At 52.0% G+C, this 25,484-nt stretch overlaps 1 long non-coding RNA gene across 3 annotated transcripts in view; it reads right to left on the bottom strand.

Moving 5' to 3' along the window:
• Positions 1-830: 830 nt before the first annotated feature.
• LOC135291147 (uncharacterized) overlaps positions 831-25,484 on the bottom strand; it is a 58,924-nt gene continuing 34,270 nt past the window's right edge. For all 3 annotated transcript variants that reach the window (XR_010354016.1, XR_010354018.1, XR_010354017.1), the window contains 3 exons: positions 23,297-23,525; positions 14,900-15,015; positions 831-1,800 (listed from right to left, as the gene is read on the bottom strand). This is a non-coding gene — a long non-coding RNA (uncharacterized LOC135291147). The remainder of the gene's footprint in view (positions 1,801-14,899; positions 15,016-23,296; positions 23,526-25,484) is intronic.

Genomic DNA, 25,484 nt, shown 5'->3' with positions numbered 1-25,484 from the left:
CAGGGACAGGAGCAGGGACAGGGACAGGGACAGGGACAGGGGACAGGGACAGGGACAGGGACAGGGGACAGGGACAGGGACAGGGACAGGAACAGGGACAGGGGACAGGGGACAGGGACAGGAACAGGGACAGGGACAGGGACAGGGACAGGGACAGGGGACAGGGACAGGGACAGGGACAGGAACAGGGACAGGAACAGGGACAGGGACAGGGACAGGAACAGGAACAGGGACAGGGACAGGGGACAGGGACAGGGACAGGGACAGGGAAAGGGACAGGGGACACGGCGGGGTCTGACCCCTCCTGGCTCCCCCAGCCCCATCCCATTCCCATTCCCATTCCCATCCCATTCCCATCCCAGCCCCATCCCATTCCCATCCCATTCCCATCCCATTCCCATCCCATCCCATTCCCATCCCAGCCCCATTTCCATTCCCATCCCATCCCATCCCAGCCCCATTCCCATCCTATCCCATTCCCATTCCCATCCCATTCCCATTCCCATTCCCATTCCCATTCCCATTCCCATTCCCATTCCCGTTCCCATTCCCATTCCCATCCCATCCCATTCCCATTCCCATTCCCATCCCATTCCCATTCCCATTCCCATTCCCATTCCCCATTCCCATTCCCATCCCATCCCATTCCCATTCCCATCCTAGCCCCATTCCCATTCCCATCCCCATTCCCATCCCCATTCCCATCCCATCCCATTCCCATCCCATTCCCATTCCCATCCCATCCCATTCCCATTCCCATCCCATCCCATCCCATCCCATCCCATCCCATCCCATCCCATCCCATCCCATCCCATCCCATCCCATCCCATCCCATCCCATTCCCATCCCCTCCTAGCCCCTCCAGGTCTGCCCCATCCTGAGGATCCCAGATCCATCTGAGGTTTGTCCTGGCCCCTCCGGCCTCTCAGTTTTTGATTTCCACCAGGCAGCCCCAAAATTCTGGCCATAACAGCACCCCACTCCAGCTTTTTCCAGCTCCCAAACTTTGCATTTCCCTGACACCATAACTTCATTTACCCAGCTTAATTAACCCCGCCTCGCCCACCAAAGAAAGCGGAGAGTTCTCAAATATTCCCCTCAATTATGCTAATAAATCTTGCCCAGGTAATGAACACATTCCTTGGGCTGAGGAAGAGCCGGACACTTATCTTCCTCCCCAAGATAAACCACATAATGCATGGCCGAGCCTCCCTCTCGCCAGCCACCGTCCCGTTTTCTATTAAATAATAATCACTGTAATTAATAGACTGCTCCTTTTATCTCCCTCATCTGGTTACAGCCATTTATCAGAGGGATGCAAATGAGGGCGGCTCGTTATGATTTTCCAAAGGGCCCGCGCCTCTCGCTGGAGCACGGAAAATGTAATTCTCTTGAACTTAATCAGATACTTGACTTCGTGGCATTCCCAGGAAGCACATCCAGTCAAGAATTGGCTTTTTTTGTGTGTGCCACACTCAATTTGAGTCACGATTCTCCAGCAGCCAGGTTTGGGCTCTCCTTACTCCCAGGAGGAATTCCCGGCTCACCTCGGAGTAAGTCCACACCATTCCTGGCAGGATTTTTTTGGGATGCTCTGAGGGCTTTTCCTGCGCCAGGTTTGTGAATCCCAAATTACCAGCCACTGGATTTACCCCTTTTGCCACAAAATTCAAGGGTAAAAACTTCTTTTCCTTCACTGGATCCAAAAAATCACAATTTTTGGGGTTTCCCCCTGTTCTGCTGCACTCACCCCACTCCAGCACCTCGCGGAGGCCACAGAGCACGGGAACATCCCAGCTCCTGGAAAAGCAACAAAACCCACGTCCAGTTATCACAGCTTTCCTAAAATATTTCTTCCACAAGCCAGGCTGATGCAGAAAATTCCATTCATTTCACCCTCCCGAGATTAGACAAGAAGTTTCTGCTCGAGATAAATCAGATTTCCTTAAAGCAGTTTAACAGCTGCACCAAAAAAAAAAAAAAAAAAACCAACAAACTGGGAGGAAAAATAAAAAAACCAAGGAGAAGTGAAGCCATTCATTTTCTGCAATCAGTGGCAGGTGCAAGTCAAGGGCATGGCCTTTAGCAGGACCCAGGGCTTGGCCGGAGCTCTGCCAATTAATCACGCAGCAAAATGCACTCGACAGCTTGGAGAAGGCTCCGCTTCCTTTTCTCGTGATTGCGTTGCTAATTCGCTCCTGGCAGTCCCAGGGAGCAGCAGAAATTTGGGGGAGAGCTGATGAGGTTCAGCATTTGGGGTGGCTCAGGATTCCCCCGGAGCTGGGAGGTGTCCCCGGTGTCAGGAGGGACATTTTATTTTATTCTGTGTTATTTTAGGGTTGATTCACGCCAAAAACCACGTGGGAAGAGCTCCCCGAGATGAACAACAAGGAGCTGTGGGGATCCCCAAACCCACAACAACACGAGGAGGTGTGAGCGCTCATGGTCCCACCACGAGGATGAAATCCCCACGTGGAAAATGTCCCCCAAAACCCCCCCGAGGCAGCCGAACCCCTCCAGCTGTTCCGGGGTTTCGCGGCACCGCTGCTATGTTTAGAGCCCTTAATAAAAAGGATTGTTCATCATTAGAGCGGCTTAGCGGGCTGAATCTTCGGGGGAAGCGAGGTGATCCATCCCACTAATCCTTAAAATCCCAGGAATTGGGTTGGAGGCCGAGACCTCTGGTTCTCCCCTCTGCACTTGGCACATTTCCTATTTGCAGCTCCCAAACCCAAAACCCGAACCCCACAGCGCCGCCTAAACCCGAGTTTAACTGAGCCCAGCATTCCTAAGGCACGGAGCACGGAGAGGAAAAGCTGATTTTTTTTTGTCTTGGAAAAAAAGAGCTGGGAGGCCTCAGGTTCTGGGTGGAATTTGGAAGCTGCACGAGTGAAGGAAAACCACAAAATTTCCTGAGCTGGAAAGGACCCACAGGGATCAGCTCCTGATTTCTTCTCGATGTGGTTTTCCCACCCAAAAAAAAAAAAAAGAGATGAGGTCTTGTGGATGGGGAAGAGAAGAATGAAAGTTCTTGGAGGATATTTTCTTTGGCACCAAGGCACATGGGTGATTTGAGGTGGAGATATCCCAGTTCTTGGTGGAGATATCGCAGTTCTTGGTGGAGATATCCCAGTTCTTGGTGGAGATATCCAAGTTCTTGGTGGAGATATCCGAGTTCTTGGTGGAGATATCCCAGTTCTTGGTGGAGATATCCCAGTTTTTGGTGGAGATATCCAAGTTCTTGGTAGAGATATCCGAGTTCTTGGTGGAGATATCCAAGTTCTTGGTGGAGATATCCAAGTTCTTGGTGGAGATATCCTAGTTCTTGGTGGAGATATCCAAGTTCTTGGTGGAGATATCCCAGTTCTTGGTGGAGATATCCCAGTTCTTGGTGGAGATATCCCAGTTCTTGGTGGAGATATCCCAGTTCTTGGTGGAGATATCGCAGTTCTTGGTGGAGATATCCCAGTTCTTGGTGGAGATATCCAAGTTCTTGGTGGAGATATCCGAGTTCTTGGTGGAGATATCCCAGTTCTTGGTGGAGATATCCCAGTTTTTGGTGGAGATATCCAAGTTCTTGGTAGAGATATCCGAGTTCTTGGTGGAGATATCCAAGTTCTTGGTGGAGATATCCAAGTTCTTGGTGGAGATATCCTAGTTCTTGGAGGAGATATCCGAGTTCTTGGTGGAGATATCCGAGTTCTTGGAGGAGATATCCGAGTTCTTGGTGGAGATATCCGAGTTCTTGGTGGACATATCCAATTTTTTGGTGGAGATATCCCAGTTCTTGGTGGAGATATCCAAGTTCTTGGTGGAGATATCCCAGTTTTTGGTGGAGATATCCCAGTTCTTGGGGGAGATATCCCAGTTCTTGGTGGAGATATCCCAGTTCTTGGTGGAGATACCCAAGTTCTTGGTGGAGATATCCCAGTTCTTGGTGGAGATATCCCAGTTCTTGGTGGAGATACCCAAGTTCTTGGTGGAGATATCCCAGTTCTTGGTGGAGATACCCAAGTTCTTGGTGGAGATATCCCAGTTCTTGGTGGAGATATCCCAGTTCTTGGTGGAGATATCCCAGTTCTTGGTGGAGATACCCAAGTTCTTGGTGGAGATATCCCAGTTCTTGGTGGAGATATCCGAGTTCTTGGTGGAGATATCCCAGTTCTTGGTGGAGATATCCCAGTTCTTGGTGGAGATATCCGAGTTCTTGGTGGACATATCCAATTTTTTGGTGGAGATATCCGAGTTCTTGGTGGAGATATTCCAGTTCTTGGTGGAGATATCCCAGTTCTTGGTGGAGATATCCCAGTTCTTGGTGGACATATCCAATTTTTTGGTGGAGATATCCAAGTTCTTGGTGGAGATACCCGAGTTCTTGGTGGAGATATCCGAGTTCTTGGTGGAGATATCTGAGTTCTTGGTGGAGATATCTGATTTCTTGGTGGAGATATCCCAGTTCTTGGTGGAGATATCCGAGTTCTTGGTGGAGACATCCGAGTTCTTGGTGGAGATATCTGAGTTCTTGGTGGACATATCCAATTTTTTGGTGGAGATATCCGAGTTCTTGGTGGAGATATCCAAGTTCTTCGTGGAGATATCAAAGTTTCTCCCTCAGCTTCCCACCCTGCAGGGAATGAAAGTCCCTGAAATTCCCTTTCTGCCCCACACCCATCCATGGGGTCGCTGTTGATGTGAGGAACACAAAGGGAATTTTTGGGACACCTTTTCCTGCATGGCTGTGGAGAACTTCCCGCTGCAGGTTTCCAGTCAGGATTCAATTGGGATTACATCTCTCAGCCTCTAAAAAAAGGATGAGGATTAACAGTCTGGGCAAATCTGCTGCTTGCTCAAAGATCTTGAGCGGGTCATAGGGAGATTTTGGGAAATGAGGAGTTTGGAGTGCTGCGTGAGCTGGGCTTACAGCTAAAGCCCCTAATCCCTCGCGTTCCCAAGTCCACACAAAGAGGTGGAAAGTGCTGCAGGATCTGTTTTGTCCAGAGCTGGATCATTTTTATGGCATGCTGCACTTCCCTGGGAACACCTGGGGTCTTCTGCAGCAGCCTGGGCCAGGGAAAGGTGGCCCTCCATGGGGGGCAGGGATGAGACTCTGCTTAAACCCTTCCAGATGGAACATCCCGGGGTCCTGTGACCTAAATCCATCCCCAGTCCATGAAGGGGTTAAACTCCCCTTGGCCTCATTGCCAGCAGCAATAATAATAATAATTAAAAAAAAATTAATAATAGCAATGGGTATGGATGGACATGGATGGGCACAGATTGATTTGGATGGGTGTGGATGGACATGGATGGGTGTGGATGGACATGGATGGACGTGGATGGGTGTGGATGGACATGGATGGGTGTGGATGGACATGGATGGACATGGATGGACGTGGATGGGTGTGGATGGACATGGATGGGCGTGGATGGGTGTGGATGGACATGGATGGGTGTGGATGGACATGGATGGACATGGATGGGTGTGGATGGACATGGATGGGCGTGGATGGGTGTGGATGGACATGGATGGGTGTGGATGGGTGTGGATGGACATGGATGGGTGTGGATGGACATGGATGGGTGTGGATGGACATGGATGGACATGGATGGGCGTGGATGGGTGTGGATGGACATGGATGGGTGTGGATGGACATGGATGGGTGTGGATGGACATGGATGGACGTGGATGGACATGGATGGACATGGATGGGCGTGGATGGACATGGATGGGTGTGGATGGTCATGGATGGGTGTGGATGGACATGGATGGGTGTGGATGGACATGGATGGGTGTGGATGGACATGGATGGGTGTGGATGGACATGGATGGGTGTGGATGGACATGGATGGACATGGATGGGTGTGGATGGACATGGATGGGTGTGGATGGACATGGATGGACATGGATGGACATGGATGGGTGTGGATGGACATGGATGGACATGGATGGGTGTGGATGGACATGGATGGACGTGGATGGGTGTGGATGGACATGGATGGGCGTGGATGGACATGGATGGACATGGATGGGTGTGGATGGACATGGATGGGTGTGGATGGTCATGGATGGGTGTGGATGGACATGGATGGACATGGATGGACATGGATGGGCGTGGATGGACATGGATGGGTGTGGATGGACATGGATGGGTGTGGATGGACATGGATGGGTATGAATGGACATGGATGTGCCACAGCTCCCTGGCCCCTGCTGTGAGGGATTCATGGGCCACACACCTCCAGCTTCCCGATTTCATGGAATAAATCTGATTTTATTTGGCAGCTAAAAGGAAATTCCCCCTCAATGCAGAATTACAGACTGGAGCCAGCCCTAGAGTCAGGAAAACAGCAACCATTGTGTTTTTCCTTGGAGGTTCCCTTAAAAGGCTTAATTTATATTTTTGATGATGACTGAATTTATTTTTCTTGTTTAAAAAAAATAAATTAATCAGCTGTCAATGCTTCAAATTTACATTCTCCATTCAGTGATGTTGAATAATCCCATTCCAGAATAATGCATTAAGGAGGAAAAGAAGCCGTGTGTGGCTTTGCTCTGCCTGGAGCACCGGCACTTCAAGCTCCAGATGAAAAGCTCCCACTTTTATCCCTTCAACTCCTCAGCAGCCCCCGAAACGAAAGGACTTGAGGGGAATAATTGGCTCTTGAGAGGAGCAGAGCTGAACAATGTCCTGGCTGCCTCTCGAGCTCTCGCCCGCGTCCGTCCCCGCGTTCCTCGCTTCGAAGCAATCAATTAAATCATGGGACCTTCACCAAAATGTTCTGCCTTTACTCTTTGCTCCTGGATGACTTAAGCTCGGTTTTGAGAGGAAAGGGGATTTGAAGAGTGGAAACGGGGATTTGAAGGGTGGAAACGGGGATTTGAAGAGTGGAAACGGGGATTTGAAGAGTGGAAACGGGGATTTGAAGAGTGGAAATGGATTTGGAGACTGGAAACGGGGATTTGAAGAGTGGAAACGGGGATTTGAAGACTAGAGAATGGGATTTGAGGACTGGAAACAGGGATTTGAAGACGAAACGGGGATTTGAAGAGTGGAAATGGATTTGAAGAGTGGGAACGGGGATTCAGCGTGGTGAGGGCTGAGTGACACCCTCAGGACAGCGGTGAGCTCCGTCCCATGTCACTGGGATTGCTGCCACGACTTTTTCTCTCCTTTTTGAATTCCTTGAGTGCACTGCCCCAATTTTGGGGTTTTTTCTTGAGCTGGGAAGTGACTGAGGCCATGGAGGAGCTCAGCTCTGCTCTGCCACCCAGGGGCCTTGAGCTTTGAGTGCTTTTATTTCCTAGCTAGAACTCTCCAAACAGGAAACGGGGATAATCCCAAAAGGATTCTTCCCCCTCCTCCCTCCTGCGAGTGAGGAACCCTAATAGCTCCCAAATGTCCCGAATCCTACCTGGCCGTGCACATCCAAGGCTCAGCGGGGCCGGGACCACCCCTGCAGGGTGCAGTTCCAGCACATCTGGAGCAGCTGTGTGCACAATCAACATCCAGCTCAGTGCTCTGATTGCTCCCAGAACCGCCGGCACTTTTGCTCTGGGAGGTGCCTCCATTTGGGGTGGAGAGCCCCACGTTGATCACCCAAGGGACACACAGGTGGCTCCTGACACAGCTGTGACTTTAAACGTGGCTGGTGACCACGGGAGGAATCCATTTTTGTGTTCCTGACATGGAGGAACTCATCTCGAACCTCAGATTTGGAGGTCTAAATCTGAATTCCCTCTGCTTCTAGAACATCCCTTGATTTCTCCCAAGCAATGTGAAAGTCATTTTTATTTTTACCCTCCTTCTCTGTACGAAAAAGGCAACGCGGTCCGTTTGCTGCGAGCCCCTCGGCATCTGCTGATTTGTCAGGTCGATTTAGCTGCCAAGCGTTCACGGCGCCTGCACGGGGGCTGCTCAGGCTGCACGTGCAATTCCTGCACTTCTGCAGCAGCAATTCTGCTGGGGACACCAAACCAGGAGCTCCACACCTCCCTGAGCACCATTTCCATGGGGGAATTCTTGATGGTGGCCAACCTGACCTCCCCTGGTCCAGTAGAGGTTGTTCCCTCTCCTCCTGTCCCTGTTCCTGTCCCTGTTCCTGTCCCTGTCCCTGTCCCTGTCCCTGTTCCTGTCCCTGTCCCTGCTCCTGTTCCTGTCCCTGTTCCTGTCACTGTCACCTCCTGCAGAGCCACAAGGTCCCCTTGGTCTCCTTTCCTCCAGGTTGAGCTCCTTTCCAGCCCCTCAGGAGTTCTCCAGCCCCATCCCAGTTCCGTTCCCTTCCCTCTCATGAGGAACCCAAAATTGGAGGTTTGGCCCTGCCCTGCTCCTGCTGCCACAGAAGGTGACACGATCCAGGTGCCATCGGCCATCTTGGATGCACTTTTGTCTCCAAGGAGAACCTTCCTTGGACATTCCTGCTCCAGAGCCATGGAGTGAGCAGGGCTTTGAGAACCTTCCTTGGACATTCCTCCAGAACCATGGGCTGATCAGGGCTTGGAGAACCTTCCTTGGACAGTCCTGCTCCAGAATCATGGCGTGAGCAGGGCTTCGAGAACTTTCCTTGGACGTTCCTCCAGAATCATGGAGTGAGCAGGGCTTCGAGAACCTTCCTTGGACAATCCTCCAGAACCATGGGCTGATCAGGGCTTGGAGAACTTTCCTTGGACAATCCTCCAGAATCATGGGCTGATCAAGGCTTGGAGAACCTTCCTTGGAGTTTTCCTCCAGAACCGTGGGCTGATCCAGGCTTGGAGAGCATTCCTTGGACAATCCTCCAGAATCATGGGCTGATCAGGACTTGGAGAACTTTCCTTGGAATTTTCCTCCAGAACCATGGGCTGATCAAGGCTTGGAGAGCCTTCTTGGACATTTTTCCAGAACCATGGACACAGAAATCGTGCTAAAACCTTAAAAGCAGCCGTGGAGCATTTCCCCCCGAGAAGAAATAGATATCAAACACGCTGGGAATCTTATTTCCCTTTGCATCCGTGCTTTTTAAAGCCAGCAGAAAAGGGAGCTGGCCTTTAAGCCTTCAATTAATTGAACAAAGATTTCAAAACTGTTCAATTGGTTTCATTAGGAAGTGTATAATAGAATAATAAAGTAAAACAAATGATATAAAGCAGACCCACTAATTAGCTCTACATGATTGATACAGCTTTGGACGAGGCATTTGATCTCAAACAAAATGCAGTTCCTTGTTAAGAGGATTTTTAATTGATGTGCAGAGAGGTATTAGATGATGTTGGAAAATAATTACTCCAAAGCTACTCATGCATTTGGCTGAACATAACAAATGAAGTTTGGGCTCTGGATCTGGCGGAGTGGACACGTGCTAATTAATAACGAGAGGAACGAGCATCTTCCAGGGGGTTTAACCCAGTGTTTACCAGGAGATTGCGTCGCAATTATGCTCCATAATGAGCTCGTCATGCCAGGGAAATGCACATTACTCACATGTCAGCGGGGACGGGCGTGGCCCAGCCCGGTTCCACGCCAGCACGGGTGTGCCTGGAGCGCAAGCTGGGGACACTCCGCGTGCCACCAGGGGTGGGGACACCGCGCTTCACCCCAAATGTGCCCTGGAGAGGGTGCCCTGGCAGGGTCAGTTGCGGGGTGCCCGCAGCAGCCCCCAAATTATGGAATTCTCAGTGGAATAACAAACGATGTGGGCCTAACATTCCCCACCCTGAGTCCCAGGCCAGGCTTGGGACACGGCTCGGAGCACCATGGGGCAGTGGAAGGCCGCCCTGCCCTGCTTTGGGCAGCTCCAGCACAAACCATGGAATGGTTTATTCCGAGATCCACTGGGCAACCCCTGGGGGTGGCTCCTCTTCAGCGGCAGGAGCAGCCAGAGTTACTTTGATCCCTGGAAACTCAGGGCTCAGTCCTCTGGGGAACTCTTCCAACTCTGCTACTCGACTTCCAAAATCCCACTTTGCTTTAGAAAGGAGTGAGGAATGAAGAACCCCAGAGCCAACCCCAAAAATCCCTTTGGGTCTGGGCTCTGCATTCCCGGCACGGGCAGCGCTCCGGACGTGCCAGCCTGGACAAAGGCGTTTGGCACTGCCAGGAGGGACCAGTGAGGTGAACACACTCCCGGTGCCCCGGCTGGCCCGGTGTCACCGCTGTGTCACCGTCACCGCCGCGCTCCCGCGGCCCCAGACAAAACGCGTCGCATTTCGCGAGCGCTGCCAAGAGTGTCACTTTTCCTCCTTCCAAGCAATGCCTCTGACACTTCCCCGCCGTGGCTTTCTATTTGTACTCCGATGTGTGTTTGGTGGGTGAGAGTGCGGCGTGGTTTGAACAGTTGTCAGGAGTTTTATTTTTGGAAGAAGACAGAGAGGGTTTGGTGAGCTAATTAAGAGTTTGTGAAGTTTCCTGGAGGAACAAGAAAGGCCCGAACCTGCTCCAAAGCGCTCCATTCCTCGTTTGCCACCTCCTCCTCCTCCTCTAGTTTATAAATCTGTTAATTAACGGTGTTTATTCTCCTCCCGGCCCCGCCTGAGCCATGGCTTGGTGATTATATGATTAGGCAGCGATGATAACGCATGTGGGAAAAGGTATTTATTGTGTGTGTGGGCTCCCCATCGCTATGGAAACAGGCAAATATTTGCAGACCTCCACTCCTGATTAATACCTCCCCTATTATATAAAGTCTGCACGGGGAGAATTCCCGGTGACAGCTTCCCTGCGTGTGCAGCAGGCTCGTCAAAGCCCGGTAATTTAAGTCACATCGGAGCCGTTTCGGCAACGCCAGGCCTGGGAATTATTTTTAAACCCGTTGGTTCTCATCTCAGGGCGTTCCTCCCTGGAGGGAGGATGAAGCTCTCCCTGATGAAGGAGCACCCCTGGAACTTTCTTCAGCCTGCAATTCTCCATTGCAGGAAAATGTTGGGGAAAATCTCCAGCATTCCTTGGGATGGCTCCATGGGCAGCGAGGCAGAAGGAAGGAGTGGAAACTCTCCTGGTGATCCACAGGGCCTTGGGGCATCTCTCGGAACATCTGCAGCCACCTCGGGCAAAATCCTCTCGCCGCTGAATGGAAAATTCCCCGTGACCTCCAAATGGCCACGATTCCGTCTGGGAGATGGAACAAGAGGAGAGAAGGGCTGAGAATTTCTCTCCAGGGATTGATCCAGCTGGGTCTCACAGGTGACAGCTCTCCCAAGGTGGACACAAAGCAGCAAAGGTGGTGCCCACCTGGAGGTGCTTTGGGTGTCCCCGTCCCTCTGGACAATTTGGGAACAGACTCATGGAGGTGGTGGCCGGGGTTTGAGGAATATTTTGTAAAAAATGCTGAAATAACACCATAAAGCCACGGAATGACAGAATGCCCTGAGCTGGACGAGGACCTTGGAGGTCTTTTTCAGCCTAAACGATTCTGTGAGCCTGTGATTGGCACCTCCAATGCTTCCCACAGCTGATGCCAGGTCTGCTTCCCTTGACCAAAGAACCTGCAGCTTCTCCCTTCCCTCCTGGAGGAACCCGACCACTGCCTTGCAATTTGTCACAGCCACAGAGGTGGGCTCCTGGATGGGGAATGTTTAAATCAAGCGGCAATTAATGCATTGTGAAGCACTTGAGGTAATTGCGTAATGAGCGCCGCATTACCTGGAGTAGGAACGCGTTCCCAACGAGCCCAGCAGGGAAACAATGTGGCCTTTGCCGGGGGATTTTTGGGGGTGAAGCTCTGCTGTGCCACAGATTTTCCTGCACAAATCCCAGCTTTGTGAGGTGTCCAACCAGGCTGAGGTTGCTCCATCTGGCTGGACTTTATTTGGTACTTCAGAGCAGGTCCCAGAGAGATCAGCTCGGCCTGGGGGTCCTGCAGGGACAGGGGACATCACAGGGCTGATCCCATTTTCCCATCCCAGCTGCTGATCCCATTTTCCCCTTCAGCCCGCACTCCCGGAGTTATTCAATTCCTGCCTCTGCACAAATAAAAATCAATAAAAAGCACTTATTATAAAGCACCAGAGATTCAAATAACTGGCAGAGCGAGGATGCACGCTTCACACAAAATGCGATTTATGCTCTGCAGAGGGGAAAACATCCAGCAAGCAGAAAAGGAACTTTGATTGTCTCGCCAGTGAATCGCTGTCCTGCTTTAGCCACACTTAACGGGCAGGAAAATGTTATTTAATAACATTCATTTAGCGGTTCATTATAGGAGCGAGGTAAATCAGGAGCATTTCTCCTGCTGGCAGGGATTTTCATCAGCTGCCTCACTTTCCAAGGGTTCACTCATGTCCTAAGGCAGGACTGGAATTCCTGGGATCTGGTTCCACCTGATTTGTCCCAAGCCAGCCCCTTTTAGGGCTGTAAAAACGCCTTGGCTCCTCCCGGCCGCTGCTGCCGCCTCCTCTCAGGCTCCTCCAACATTTATGAGCCCTCATGAATATGCAAATGAGCGCTAATGGCTGCGGAGTGGTGCTGAGCATTAATATTTCATAGGAGGATGGTTTGTCCCGTCAATTTGGGACAAACACGGCCCTTCATGAATTAATCATCCACTCAAACATGGCAGCGCTTGGATTTGGCGTTTCCCGGGAAAAATGGGAGTTTGGGAAGAGGTTTGGAAGTTTCTGGGCTGGATGAGGAGAGTGGGAGATGGATCAGAGCTCTGGATGGACACTTGAGTCTGGAACACCAAGGTTCTTCTACTGGAATCTCCTAAAATCCTGAATGAATCATCCACTCAAACATGGCAGCGTTTGGATTTGACGTTTCCCAGGAAAAAGGGGAGTTTGGGAAGAGGTTTGGCAGGTTCTGGGATGGATCAGAGCTCTGGATGGACACTTGAGTCTGGAACACCAAGAGGCTTCTGCTGGAAACTTCTGAGATCCTGAATGAATCATCCACTCAAACATGGCGGCGTTTGGATTTGACGTTTCCCAGGAAAAAGGGGAGTTTGGGAAGAGGTTTGGGAAGTTCTGGGGTGGATGAGGAGGGTGGGAGATGGATCAGAGCTCTGGATGGGCACCTGAGTCTGGAACACCAAGAAGCTTCTGCTGGAAACTCCTGAGATCCTGAATTAATCATCCAACCAAACATGGCAGCGCTTGGATTTGGCGTTTCCCGGGAAAAATGGGAGTTTGGGAAGAGGTTTGGAAGTTTCTGGAATGGATGAGAAGGGTGGGGGATGGATCAGAGTTCTGGATGGACACCATTTCTGTGTCTGGAACACCAAGAAGCTTCTACTGGAAACTCCTAAAATCCTGAATTAATCATCCAACCAAACATGGCAGCGCTTGGATTTGGCGTTTCCCAGGAAAAATTGCTGGATAAAATGTAAACACGGATTGGAAAAAAGGCTTTTGGAAACCTAAGTTTAATAACAATTTAAACGGCCTTAAATATTTATGTGGCTGGTCTCAGCACGGCTTGTAATTAGAGGAGATTATTTCTCTTTTTGTGCGTTTTGAGGCTGTGCTGCCACCGGGTTCTGACACTTCCATCTCGGCAGAGTTAAAAAATGAAATAAAACCAGGATAATTTCCTTTTTTTCCCACCTTAATAGAAAGATAAAGCAGCGCCATCATCGCTGCATTTGCCGCTACGATCTCAGGGTTTAGAGATGTTGATAATCTCCTTTTGATGCTAATTAATTACAAGTAATCATAAAAACAAATGAAAAGCACTATAGCTGCAGCAGGATTTTTTTTTTATGCTTATGAAATAATGCATCTTTATGCATTTGTTTATTTGCCATGGCAAAAAATGTAATCTATATTCATGGGCAAACAGCTTCAGCACGTGGCGCTCCCAGCTCCAGCTGCTTTTCCCTTTTCCCAGAGGCAAATCCCAAATTCCAGCCCTCTGAGGGATTTTGGTGCTCGACTCCTGTTTGTCCACAGGCTTGGGAATAGGGATTGAAAAGGAAATGCCATTTGTCTGTAGTTAAATATCCACCCGGAATGACTCCGGATCGATTCCAGGAGTGATCAGGGAGTCAGGGCTGAAACCCAAAGTTCTGTTGCCATCCTTGAAAAGGAATTTTTGGGAGGAAGGGCCTCATTTCCCACCTGGAATTCTGGAATGGCCTCCTGAGTGATGAAGAAATGATTTTTGGGGACGAGGCCGAGCCAGGCTCGGGGTGGCTGCAGCTGCTCCTTGGGATCCTCGGGGATGTGTGGGGAGGAAGGAGCAGAGCCAGGTGGGAGAAGTTCCTGCAGCCAAAACTGGGGCTGAGTCACTCCCGGCTCATGCTGGGGACTCTGGGTATTGACCTAACTGCTGGAAGTGGCCCCGAATTCCTTGGCAGCTCCCAGCGGTGACAAACAGAAGCTTTTGTGGGATCAGAAGTGAAAATGACTGAAACAAGGCCATGGAGCTTTGAAGGAAATCTTTTCCTTGTGATTTCCCACGGAGCTGAGTTTGTCCTGGCAGGAAAGCAGGGGCTGGTGGCACCAGCACACCCGGGGCCGTGCCGTGCCCATCCCGTGCCCATCCCGTGCCCATCCCGTGCCAGGTCTGGAGCTGCTGCTTTGGGACGGCCGCATTTGCATATTGTATGCTAATGAGCAGGGGCAGGGGTGGAGATAGGGATCTGCTGCAAGAGCAGAGGTGCTAAAGCTCCCCGGCACGTTTTTTGTTAATCAAATGACACGGAATTAACGCGGCTACGGTAATTGCCTTGTTAGATGGAAATGAAGCCCTGCTCAGACACGGAATGTGGAGTGTGACTCACTGTTCCAAGCACATTTAGATTGTTGTCAGTACAATTAGGATTTGGAATTTACAAGTGGAAGAGGGGGGGGGAGTTTATTTTATTTAATCAATCGCTATAGCAACGGTAAAATTCATGTTCCCTCTTCCATGTCCAGGACTGGTTCTTCTGGCTGGGGGAAAAGCAAACTTCAGAACTTTGGAGAAAAGCAGCTTTTTCTGCTTACCCTGGTGTTTCCTCAGTCCATGGGGGATTCCAGGCCTGTCCAGTGAATCCTGAACTTCCCACGAGGTGGCCACCTCAGAACTTCTGCCTCGAGTTTCCTGGGAATGAGGGATCCTCCTGTGGAAGGAGAAAAGCTCTTCTGAACTATTCACAGGAGAAATGAGTGACAGCAAACCTGCCAGTCCCAGCTGGAGAGGGAGCTGTGGAGCCCAGGAGAACACAAACCCTGGAAACCTCACTGCAGGTGAACATCAGAACTGCTTCTCCTGTTCCTGAGTCCAGGAGAACACAACCCCCTGGAAACGTGAACATCAGAACTGCTTCTGCTGTTCCTGTGCCCAGGAGAACACAAACCCCTGGAAACGTGAACATCAGAACTGCTTCTCCTGTTCTTGAGTCCAGGAGAACACAACCCCCTGGAAACGTGAACATCAGAACTGCTTCTGCTGTTCCTGTGCCCAGGAGAACACAAACCCCTGGAAACGTGAACATCAGAACTGCTTCTCCTGTTCTTGAGTCCAGGAGAACACAACCCCCTGGAAACGTGAACATCAGAACTGCTTCTGCTGTTCCTGTGCCCAGGAGAACACAAACCCCTGCAAACCTCACTGCAGGTGAACATCAGAACTGCTTCTCCTGTTCCTGGGGATTCTGCTTCCCTCTCTGGTTGGGTGGAGTGACATTTCCTGGGTGTCCCCAAAGCCTCTCCAAAGGGACACTTTGCTCCACTGCAAGGGAGAAGATCCCTGGAATTTCAAGCACACTCCAAACCCCACCTCAGAAATCCTGAAATATTAACCAGGAGAGAGAGAGAGAGCCCCGGTCTTGCACGTCAGCCTCGACAGATGGAATAAAAAAAATGGGCAAATGTATTTAACATTCCTGCTCGTTCCTTAAAAATAATTATCTGATTAAATGCGCCAAATGAGATTTTCATTTTTCTGTCCCCGTCGTCCTGGTACGAGCGCAGTGCTGGTGGCAGCTCTGACAGGAATCCTAAAAGGAGAGGCCAGGCAGGAACTTTGGGGCTGGCACGGGGGATTTAGGGCTGCCCAGGCTCGTTCATGGACAACGGGGCTTTGTAATTAACAACAACATGTAAATGACACCTTGGCAGGGGGCTGGAACCCACTGGGAGTATCAGGATCTGCAAGGGAAAAGGTGCTGGGATTCTCAGGATCTCCAGCCTGGAAACCTGCTGGAATTCTCAGGATCTCCATCCTGGAAACCTGCTGGGATTCTCAGGATCTCCAAGGGAAAAGGTGCTGGGATTCTCAGCATCTCCAGCCTGGAAAGCTGCTGGGATTCTCAGGATCTGCAGCCTGGAAACCTGCTGGGATTCTCAGCATCTCCAGCCTGGAAACCTGCTGGGGTTCTCAGGATCTGCAGCCTGGAATCCTGCTGGGATTCTCAGGATCTCCAGCTTGGAAACCTGCTGGGACTCTCAGGATTTCCATCCAGGAGACTTTGTGGGATTCTCAGCATCTCCAGCCTGGAAACCTGCTGGGACTCTCAGCATCTCCAGCCTGGAAACCTGCTGGGACTCTCAGCATCTCCATCCAGGAGTCTTTGTGGGATTCTTAGGATCTCTAGCCTGGAAACCTGCTGGGATTCTCAGCATCTCCAGCCTGGAAACCTGCTGGGACTCTCAGCATCTCCCTCCACAAACACCTGTCTGGAGGTTTTCAAACTCCTGCCATGTTAGAATAAGGCCCGGCTTTAATTGCAGGGCTATGATTTCCAGAAGAACAGAACTCCCGGGATATTTACGGCCCCATTTAGCACCTTGCTTTGCCTTAAAGAGGTGGGGATTTACACGCCTTAAGTGCTCCTACAAATCTCCTTTACCCTTTCCCGGAAAAGGGCAACACAATAATAATTGTTAAATTGATGTGTTAACCCGTCTGTGCCGTAGAGCTCCTCACGCTTCCCTGCCTCCACTTTGTCTTCCTGAATTCCTGACTGTCCCAGCATCCAGCTCCGGAAGTTTGGGAAGTGCCTGGCAGCTGGAAATGTGCTTTCATTCCAGAATGTTCTCCTTTGGAATCCCAGGAACTGAGGTTGCCTCGAGCTCGGGGCAGTGAAATCCTACCTGGAATGGCGATTCCTTTTCCAAGGAGAATTTCCCCCTGAAATCCCACCTGGAATGGCGATTCCTTTTCCAAGGAGAATTTCCCCCTAAAATCCTACCTGGAATGGCGATTCCTTTTCCAAGGAGAATTTCCCCCTAAAATCCCTCCAGGAGTGGCGATTCCTTTTCCAAGGAGAATTTCCCCCTAAAATCCCACCTGGAATCCTTCGGAATCCCAGGAACTGAGGTTGCCTCGAGCTTGGGGCAGTGAAATCCCTCCAGGAGCGGCGATTCCTTTTCCAAGGAGAATTTCCCCCTAAAATCCCACCTGGAATCCTTCGGAATCCCAGGAACTGAGGTTGCCTCGAGCTTGGGGCAGTGAAATCCCTCCAGGAGTGGCGATTCCTTTTCCAAGGAGAATTTCCCCCTAAAATCCCACCTGGAGATGCAGCAAGACCATTCCCAGCTGAGGGACTCCCCAGGCACTCGGAGTTGATCCAAGCCCAGTCCCAGGCTCTGCTCTCCTCCCTCTCCTGTTTATCTCCAATCTGTCCCTTTAGCCTCTCCCTAAACAAGATGGGAATATCTCGGGTGCCTGTTTGTAAGACTTTTCTGCATCCATCTGTTATTTACATCATTCCTTTTCCTGAGGTGTCTCCAACAAATCCTGGCTGCACGCTCTGGACGTGTTATTAAGAAAACAGCTGTAAAAATATTAACTGTGCTGCTTAATTGTCAGCCCTGACCCGGAGCCAAATCCAGCCCAGGATGGATGCTGGGCCCTGGAATGTGGCTGCTCTCCAGAGCTCCTTCTGCTCTCCCACTGCAGCCCTGCAAGGTCACCCCTTCCATGGTCCCAGCGTTCTCCAAGCCCGGCCTTGGAGATCCAGGGGTGCCCCAGCCAGGTTTGCTCTGAAAAGTTGAATTTTTGGGATCTGTGGCTGTCCAAGCTGCTGAAGGGAAAGGGAAATTGGGCTGGATCCAGGAGCCATGGCTGTGCTTTACCCTGAGCTGTGCTCTCCTGGGAGCTGGAGGCTGAGGATGAGTGTTTGTGGCATTTTTGATGTTTCCATGGGGATTGCTATAGAAACAACTCTGCTACCCCTTCATTTATTAATTTACTTTGTTAGGGAACCAAAGGTAAACCACATCTCCAAAGAAACAATGGCTTGAAAGAGATTTCGCCTGCTCCATCCTCGTTTTTTTTCCAGCGCGAGGCCTTGAGTTTGTGTTTAAAGGACAACATTTGCAGCTAATTTAATCCAGTCAAAGGCACGAGATTCCACAAGGTTTCCTTTGAGACTGGAAAACAACAGCTGATCTGTGTCATAACACATTACAGGCAGCTCTGCTTCACTGTTCAGTGCTCCTGATGTGGAGAATCCTCGGCACCGAGCTCGGCTGAGGGCACGGAGAGCTCTGGGCCTTGGGCAGGGACACCAGCTCTGGGCCAGCTCCTTCTCCTGGGCAGGGCCACCAGCTCCTTGTCCTGGGCAGGGACACCAGCACTGGGCCAGCTCCTTGTCCTGGGCAGGGACACCAGCTCTGGGCCAGCTCCTTGTCCTGGGCAGGGACACCAGCTCCTTGTCCTGGGCAGGGACACCAGCTCTGGGCCAGCTCCTTGTCCTGGGCAGGGACACCAGCTCCTTGTCCTGGGCAGGGACACCAGCACTGGGCCAGCTCCTTGTCCTGGACAGGGACACCAGCTCCTTGTCCTGGGCAGGGACACCAGCTCTGGGCCAGCTCCTTGTCCTGGGCAGGGACACCAGCTCCTTGTCCTGGACAGGGACACCAGCACTGGGCCAGCTCCTTGTCCTGGACAGGGACACCAGGACTGGGCCAGCTCCTTGTCCTGGGCAGGGACACCAGCTCTGGGCCAGCTCCTTGTCCTGGGCAGGGACACCAGCTCCTTGTCCTGGGCAGGGACACCAGCTCTGGGCCAGCTCCTTCTCCTGGGCAGGGCCACCAGCTCCTTGTCCTGGGCAGGGCCACCAGCTCCTTGTCCTGGGCAGGGACACCAGCTCTGGGCCAGCTCCTTGTCCTGGGCAGGGACACCAGCTCCTTGTCCTGGGCAGGGACACCAGCTCCTTGTCCTGGGCAGGGACACCAGCACTGGGCCAGCTCCTTGTCCTGGGCAGGGACACCAGCTCCTTGTCCTGGGCAGGGACACCAGCACTGGGCCAGCTCCTTGTCCTGGGCAGGGACACCAGCTCTGGGCCAGCTCCTTGTCCTGGGCAGAGACACCAGCTCTGGGCCACCACGTTCCCCTGGTGAAGGTGGGATTGATAAGAACTGCACTTCCCGTGCTCCTAGAACATCCTGGTGTGTTTAGGGCAGTCCTGGAGTTTCCTGGGAGAGCACAGCTCAGTTATTTCCCCTCACGTCCAGGAGATGTGAGATCATCCAAGGATCCCAGATGATGCATGGAGGGTTTATGGAAGATGTCACCCCATAACCAGAGGGCCGTGAAGGGCAAGAGCAGGAGCTGCTCCAGGCCCCAGAGGCTCCTCAGATCCCTTTATTTTTATGGTGGGCATCTAAGAGCATCCACAAGGCCAGGCTGACATTTGAGAGGGGTTTAAACCCCACTCTGGGCTCCAGCTCCTGCCCAAGGTCTCAGCTCTCGGTGTTTGTTGTGTCTCTGCAGCTCAGCTTGTTTTCCTCCTGTTCTTTTTGTAATCTAGGAGTTTTATCGATGTGCTTTTTTACTAAAAGAGATGTTTTCCTTCCAAATCCAGTTAGGATGAGTAGCTGGAATGACATCGCATTGTTATTTTTAATATTTGAAATGTAACTTCGATTGCAGGCCTGGTGCTGCTCCATGGAACAACAGCCTGGGATCGTTTCTCTGGTTTGGAGGAGAAATGTCAGGAGGAAAAACACGTTCCAGAAAGGATTGATTTGATCTTTAAATCAAATTCTATCAGCACCTCATTTGGAGAGAGGATTCTTTGGAAATGGAGGGAAAGGTTCCTGCATGAAATCCAAGTGTCCTGGTGCAGAAACCCACCAGAGTCTGAGCCTCATCCAGCAGTGAAAGGATTTATCCTGGAACGACTTGTCTGGAGAAAGGATCTGCAGCTCCTGCAGATCAACTGACATTTCCTGCCCTACTTAAAACTGGGGCAGATTTCCAAAACCGTTTGGGTATTAAAAGACGCGGGCTCCCGGCGGTGACACCTGTGACAACGAGCGGTTTATTTCCGAGCGTGTTCTCAGGTGCCTGCTGAGAAAAGGCACTTCCCAAGGTGTGATCCCACGTCCTCCGAGGTATTTTGGGACCTCTGAAGCCAAGAGCTTGGCCAGGGCTCTTTGAGTCACTGGGGAATTAGGGAGTGCTTGAGGCTGGAAGGGGTTTTAAGGACCAGCTCGTTCCACCAGGCTGCTCCAAGCCTCACTGTCCAACCTGGCTCTGGTCACCCTGTGCCACCCTCCCAGTATCCCATCTGAACCTCCCCTTTTCACTGCGGGTCTCCTCTGCCATGGGGTCACAGGATTCCACACCTGGTCTCCCGAAGAACTCCCTCCTCTCTCCGTGCTCGTTTTCCATTCGCCTTTGGACAAACTCTTGCCCAACTGAAGACTCCTGAAAAGTGCTCACTTCCCAACCCCACTGATCTCATTTATGGTTTGAGAGGCCGGGGCAACGAGGGATTTCCAACTCCCCAGTGCCCATTTCATGGTGGTGGTGAAGCCACCGTGATGGCGCGTGCGTCTCCTCGCGGGAGCAGGGCAGCAGCAGCAGGTGCTGGCCCCGCTGTCCCGTTTGGGGACACAGCTCGCCGTGTCCCCGCTGTGGCTGCCATGGCAGCAGCTCCAGTCAGCCGGAGCCTCCAGCTGCGGCGCGGCGAGCGCACAGGATGCCGCGTCACACATGAGTGACTCCCGGGCAGCCCGAGTGACAGATGCATTTCCTCGACTCCAGGCCAGGCTCCAGCACAAACCACTCTTCATTTATCAATAATTGGGCCTTAATTTCATTTGGCAGTGCTGGAGCAGCATGCTCAGCTTCCTCTCCAATAGACTCCTGCTAATTAGGCTGGCTTTGGGCATCAATCTCTTGATTGGAGCCTCTAATAATCAGCCCAGCTCCTGCTTTTTGCACAGGACGTGGTGGCTTTATCCATAAGTCATTATTAGCCATAATGGAATGGGAATGGGAACAGTTCTGTTATTGATGGCTCCGAGAGGCAGGAGCAGGGATCCCACTCTGCCCGTTCCTGCGGAATCGACGCGGAATCGACACGGAATCGACACGGAATCGACACGGAATCAACACGGAATCAACACGGAATCAACGCGGAATCAACACGGAATCGACACAGAATCAACGCGGAATGAACGCGGAATCAACGCCTTCATTCCTCTGGCACCCCTCTACAAGAAGAAATGTTGTGTTCCACGAGGCCTCAGGCATCAAAAGGGGCATTTTTGGTCCTTCACCCAAAAATTTATCAAGGAGATAAATTTATCTATTATTTATCAAGGAGATTTTGGGGAAGGGTTCAAACAGGTTCAGGTTGGCTGGAGAGGCAACTCCCCATCCCTGGAAATGTCCCAGACCAGGGTCTGGAACAACCTGGGACAAGGGAAGGTGTCCCTGCCTGTGGGATGAACTTTAAGGTCCCTCCCATCCCAAACCATTCCCAGGTTCCTTCATTTCCCACGACGGCGCGGTGGCAAATCCAGCAGGGATTGATCTGATGTCCCTTTTCCCTCTGTCCAGGACAGGTGACAGCCTGGGGGCTGTGCTGCCGTGCCCAGCTCCGGGGCACCGTTCAGCCCCAGTTTCCTGGCACGGCCCAGCTCAGCTCCTCAGGGCTGATTGCTGTGCCCAGATGAGTTTGCTGCACAATCCAAATTGAAGAGCACGAGGAATAAAATCCCTCCTCGTTTCAGCCCAGTAACTCCACCGAATTCAGCGCTCCAGATGGTCCCGCACGCGCCGGGTAATGTGTGGATTGTGCCAGAATAAATGAAATCTCCCATGTCGTGGTGGCTGGTTATTATTAAAGATCTGTCCCAGCAATTCATTGGGATTGGAAGGGATTGCAGCTCCTGGAAAAATGATGGATGGTGCTGCTGTGCAGCTCAGAGAGGGATGGAGAAGCTGGCTGAGCTGTGTGTTCCCTCCACTTCTGGAAAAGTCCAAGCTCCCCCTTCAAACCCGCTGATTTCCAGAGGAAAGCTGCTGGATTTCAAACGAGCTGGGAGACAACTCCTTCTGGCAGGAGGGTTGTGCCCCTGCCACTTAAAAAAGATTTGTTCTGAGGTTTTCACCTGCCCCGGGCCTTTAACATTTCTTTTGGCCTATAAACAAATTTTATCGTTTTATCCGAGTCAGGAAAATTGCTGCATCCATCTTGAATGTGGAGCATTTTTCCCATGAAAAACAAGTAGCTGATTAAGAAAATCAGGTTTTAAAGACATTGCTGTGGAGGAGAAAGTTGCTAAGCTTGCTTTCATTGTCTTGTTTGCTCACGTGCAACTTCTTGCCCTAAACTGGGAGATGTGGGCTGCAGAGGGAAGGAGGATTGTTCTTTGTGCTGAAAAATGGTCACCTCCCAGCCCCACTGATGTCATTTATGGGATTTGTGCCTTGAGAGGCTGCATTTCAACCACCCCACTGCCCATTTTTCTGGTGACGGCTCCGTGCCGTTCCCAGCTGGAAAGATCCCAGGATTTCCTGGGGTGCAGGACCCACCTGGATGAGGTGGACACCCCAAATGTCACCTGTGCCTGCTGTCCAAGCACAGCCCCGCGAGCTGAGCCCATCCTGCCCAGCTCTGGGCCTGATGGGAAAGGGTTTGGGGATGGGATGGGCTGGATCCCAAACCCCAAAAGGGTTTTTCCAGGTTCTGGAGGATCCCATCCCAGCTGGGAGCGCGGAGCAGCAGGGCCAGGCTTGGAGCACATCCCAGAGCCCCCCACGGATGGATCCCTTCCTCATTCCCAGACTTTTCTGGGCGGTTACCATGGCGATGCCTTGCCTCAATAGGGTCCTTGTGAACTTGTTTACCATCCCAATTAGAACATTTTCCAATGCCGGCTCCCATCTGGGCCTGATGCCATCAATCCACAACAACGGCAGCTCCCCCACGCCCGGCCCCGAGGCCGGCAGCCCGATTGCCCAGCTCCCAGTAAAAAATGGCAACTGGGGAGCAACTTTTCCAGGATGGAGGGGGCCGAGGGTGATTTGGGTGGAGCCTTTTCCCCTCTGCTCCATCCAGGAGCTGAGTGTGGACACTGAGGTGTGTCCTGAGAATTCCCTAGAGAAAAACCTGTTATTTTAGCAGGAAAAAGTCGAAAACAGAGGATTTCACCCACCTGCCAACGGAGAGGATCCCTTAATCCTGCAGGAAGGCACTGACGTCCACAGCCAAATCATTTCAGGCTGGAGATAAAGTTCCAACTGGGATGAGAGTGCAGCCCCTGGAAGCTCCAAGTCCCCAAATGAAGACCTTCTGGAAGTTTCCTCTGGCAGGGCTGCGCCGGGTGCAGCTTTTCTGGGGCGGAGATGAAGTTCAAGCTGATAAAGGTCCCGTTGTGTCTGGAGCTGGAAAAGAAAAACGCACTTAAAAAAAATAAAATAAAACAAAAAAAGGAAATCGGTGCGTGCCAAGGCGTGACTCAACCCCAAGAGGCACAGATTCCTCCCAGCAGCTCGGGAGTTTTCCAAATCACTGCGAGTTCTCAATGGATCCATTGTGAGCTTCTGGAAGAGCTTTGTGGGCACCGGGCTGGGCTGGATCAGCCAGAAAATGTGGGGAGTTTCGTGCTGGCCTGCAGAACCCAACGGGCTTTGGCAGCAAAGAGGGGATGGGAACGGTGCAGATGGCCTTGAGGAGCTCCTGAGACAGCAGCAAAGAGCAAAACAAACAAAACACAACAGGAATTCACAAAGGAAACGCTGGGATGCTCCCCAAGGATCGCTGCGTGGTTTTGGGATGAGGATCTCAGAAACCCAGAGTGGTTTCAGCTGGACCATTGTGTCCCCAGCCCAGAGTGCCACCTCCTGGGCACTCCCTGGGCGGCCGTAGGGACATCTTTTCCATCCTTTATGATGGATGTTCCCCTCCTCACCGGCCTGGAGTGCAGATCTGACACTTGCCCCAAAGCATCATTTCTCTCTTTTCTCCTCATCTCATTTTCATCCCGATTCCAATTTGCAATCCTGGAGCATCAACCAAGAGAGAATTTTGCTTGTGAGCAGCAAGGGAACCTGCTGAGCATGGAAAGGGCCCAGCAGCAGCTCTGGAGTTCCAGATCTCCATCCCCATCCACAGCTGCCTCTCCATGCTTCCCTCTCTGTCTGTTCGTGACACTCCTGAAATAGTGGCTCGGGGGTTTTGGGTGGTTCCAGGTCCTCATTCCAGCAGTGCCTGCTTCCAGAGGAGCTTCTCCTTCCAGAGGAGCTTCTTCTTCCACTGGGGCTTCTCCTTCCAGAGGAGCTTCTCCTTCCTGTGGAGCTTCTTCTTCCTGTGGAGCTTTTCCTTCCAGAGGAGCTTCTCCTTTCAGAGGAACTTCTCCTTCCCGTGGAGCTTCTCCATCCAGAGGAGCTTCTCCTTCCAGCAGAGCTTCTCCTTCCAGAGGAACTTCTTCTTCCTGTGGAACTTCTCCTTCCTGTGGAGCTTCTCCTTCCTGTGGAACTTCTCCTCATCCATCCATCCATCCATGCATCCATCCATGATCCATGGATCCATCCATGCAGTGGGCACGAGGAGAGCAAGCAGGAGGTTCCTGGCTCCGAGGGGCTCTGGGCACTCTCAGCTCCTGGTAAAGCTGCAGCTCTGCCGCCGGGCACTTCCCACTTGGCACATCTTGTGTTTGCCCGGCTCGGGCTCACCGGGCTCGCCGAGCCGCTTCTCTTTGAGGAAAATCAACAATGGCTTCCATGGAGCGGCTGGGAAGCGAATCCCGGGACATCTGCGCCATCTCTGCCCCATCCTCCTCCTCCTCTCCTCATCCTTTCCCGGCTCCTCCGGCACCGTGCTGAAAACGCCAACTATTCCATGAGTGGAAACTAGGGGGAAGAATTTCACCGGGATGCGAGCTGCCGGGAAAAGGCGGCGAGGGAGCTGCTTCCCCCCTTCTTCCCTCGTGCTTCTGCGAGTCACAACTTTGCCAGGCTGTGAATTCCCAAACCCCGACGGCTCCCCCTCTTCCCCAGGCCGGGAAAACGCGGGGAGGGGGGAATCGCATCCTTGCTGCAGCCCGGGGAAACGGGATTCGCGTTGTGCCGGTAATTCCGGAGGGATGGGCGGCTCCCGTGACCTTGGAGTGACTCCGGTGACACGGAAGGGAACCTGAGGTGGGACAGGACAGGCACTGCCCGTGACCTTGGAGTGACTCCGGTGACACGGAAGGGAACCTGAGGTGGGACAGGAGGGACGGGCACTGCCCGTGACCTTGGAGTGACTCCGGTGACACGGAAGGGAACCTGAGGTGGGACAGGACGGGCACTGCCCGTGACCTCGGAGTGACTCCGGTGACACGGAAGGGAACCTGAGGTGGG

The sequence above is a fragment of the Passer domesticus genome, chromosome Z (assembly GCF_036417665.1).
Source record: "Passer domesticus isolate bPasDom1 chromosome Z, bPasDom1.hap1, whole genome shotgun sequence".
NCBI lineage: Eukaryota > Metazoa > Chordata > Aves > Passeriformes > Passeridae > Passer > Passer domesticus.
The sequence above is the reverse complement of the archived record's forward strand: the minus strand, read 5'-3'. Positions and strand labels throughout refer to the sequence as shown.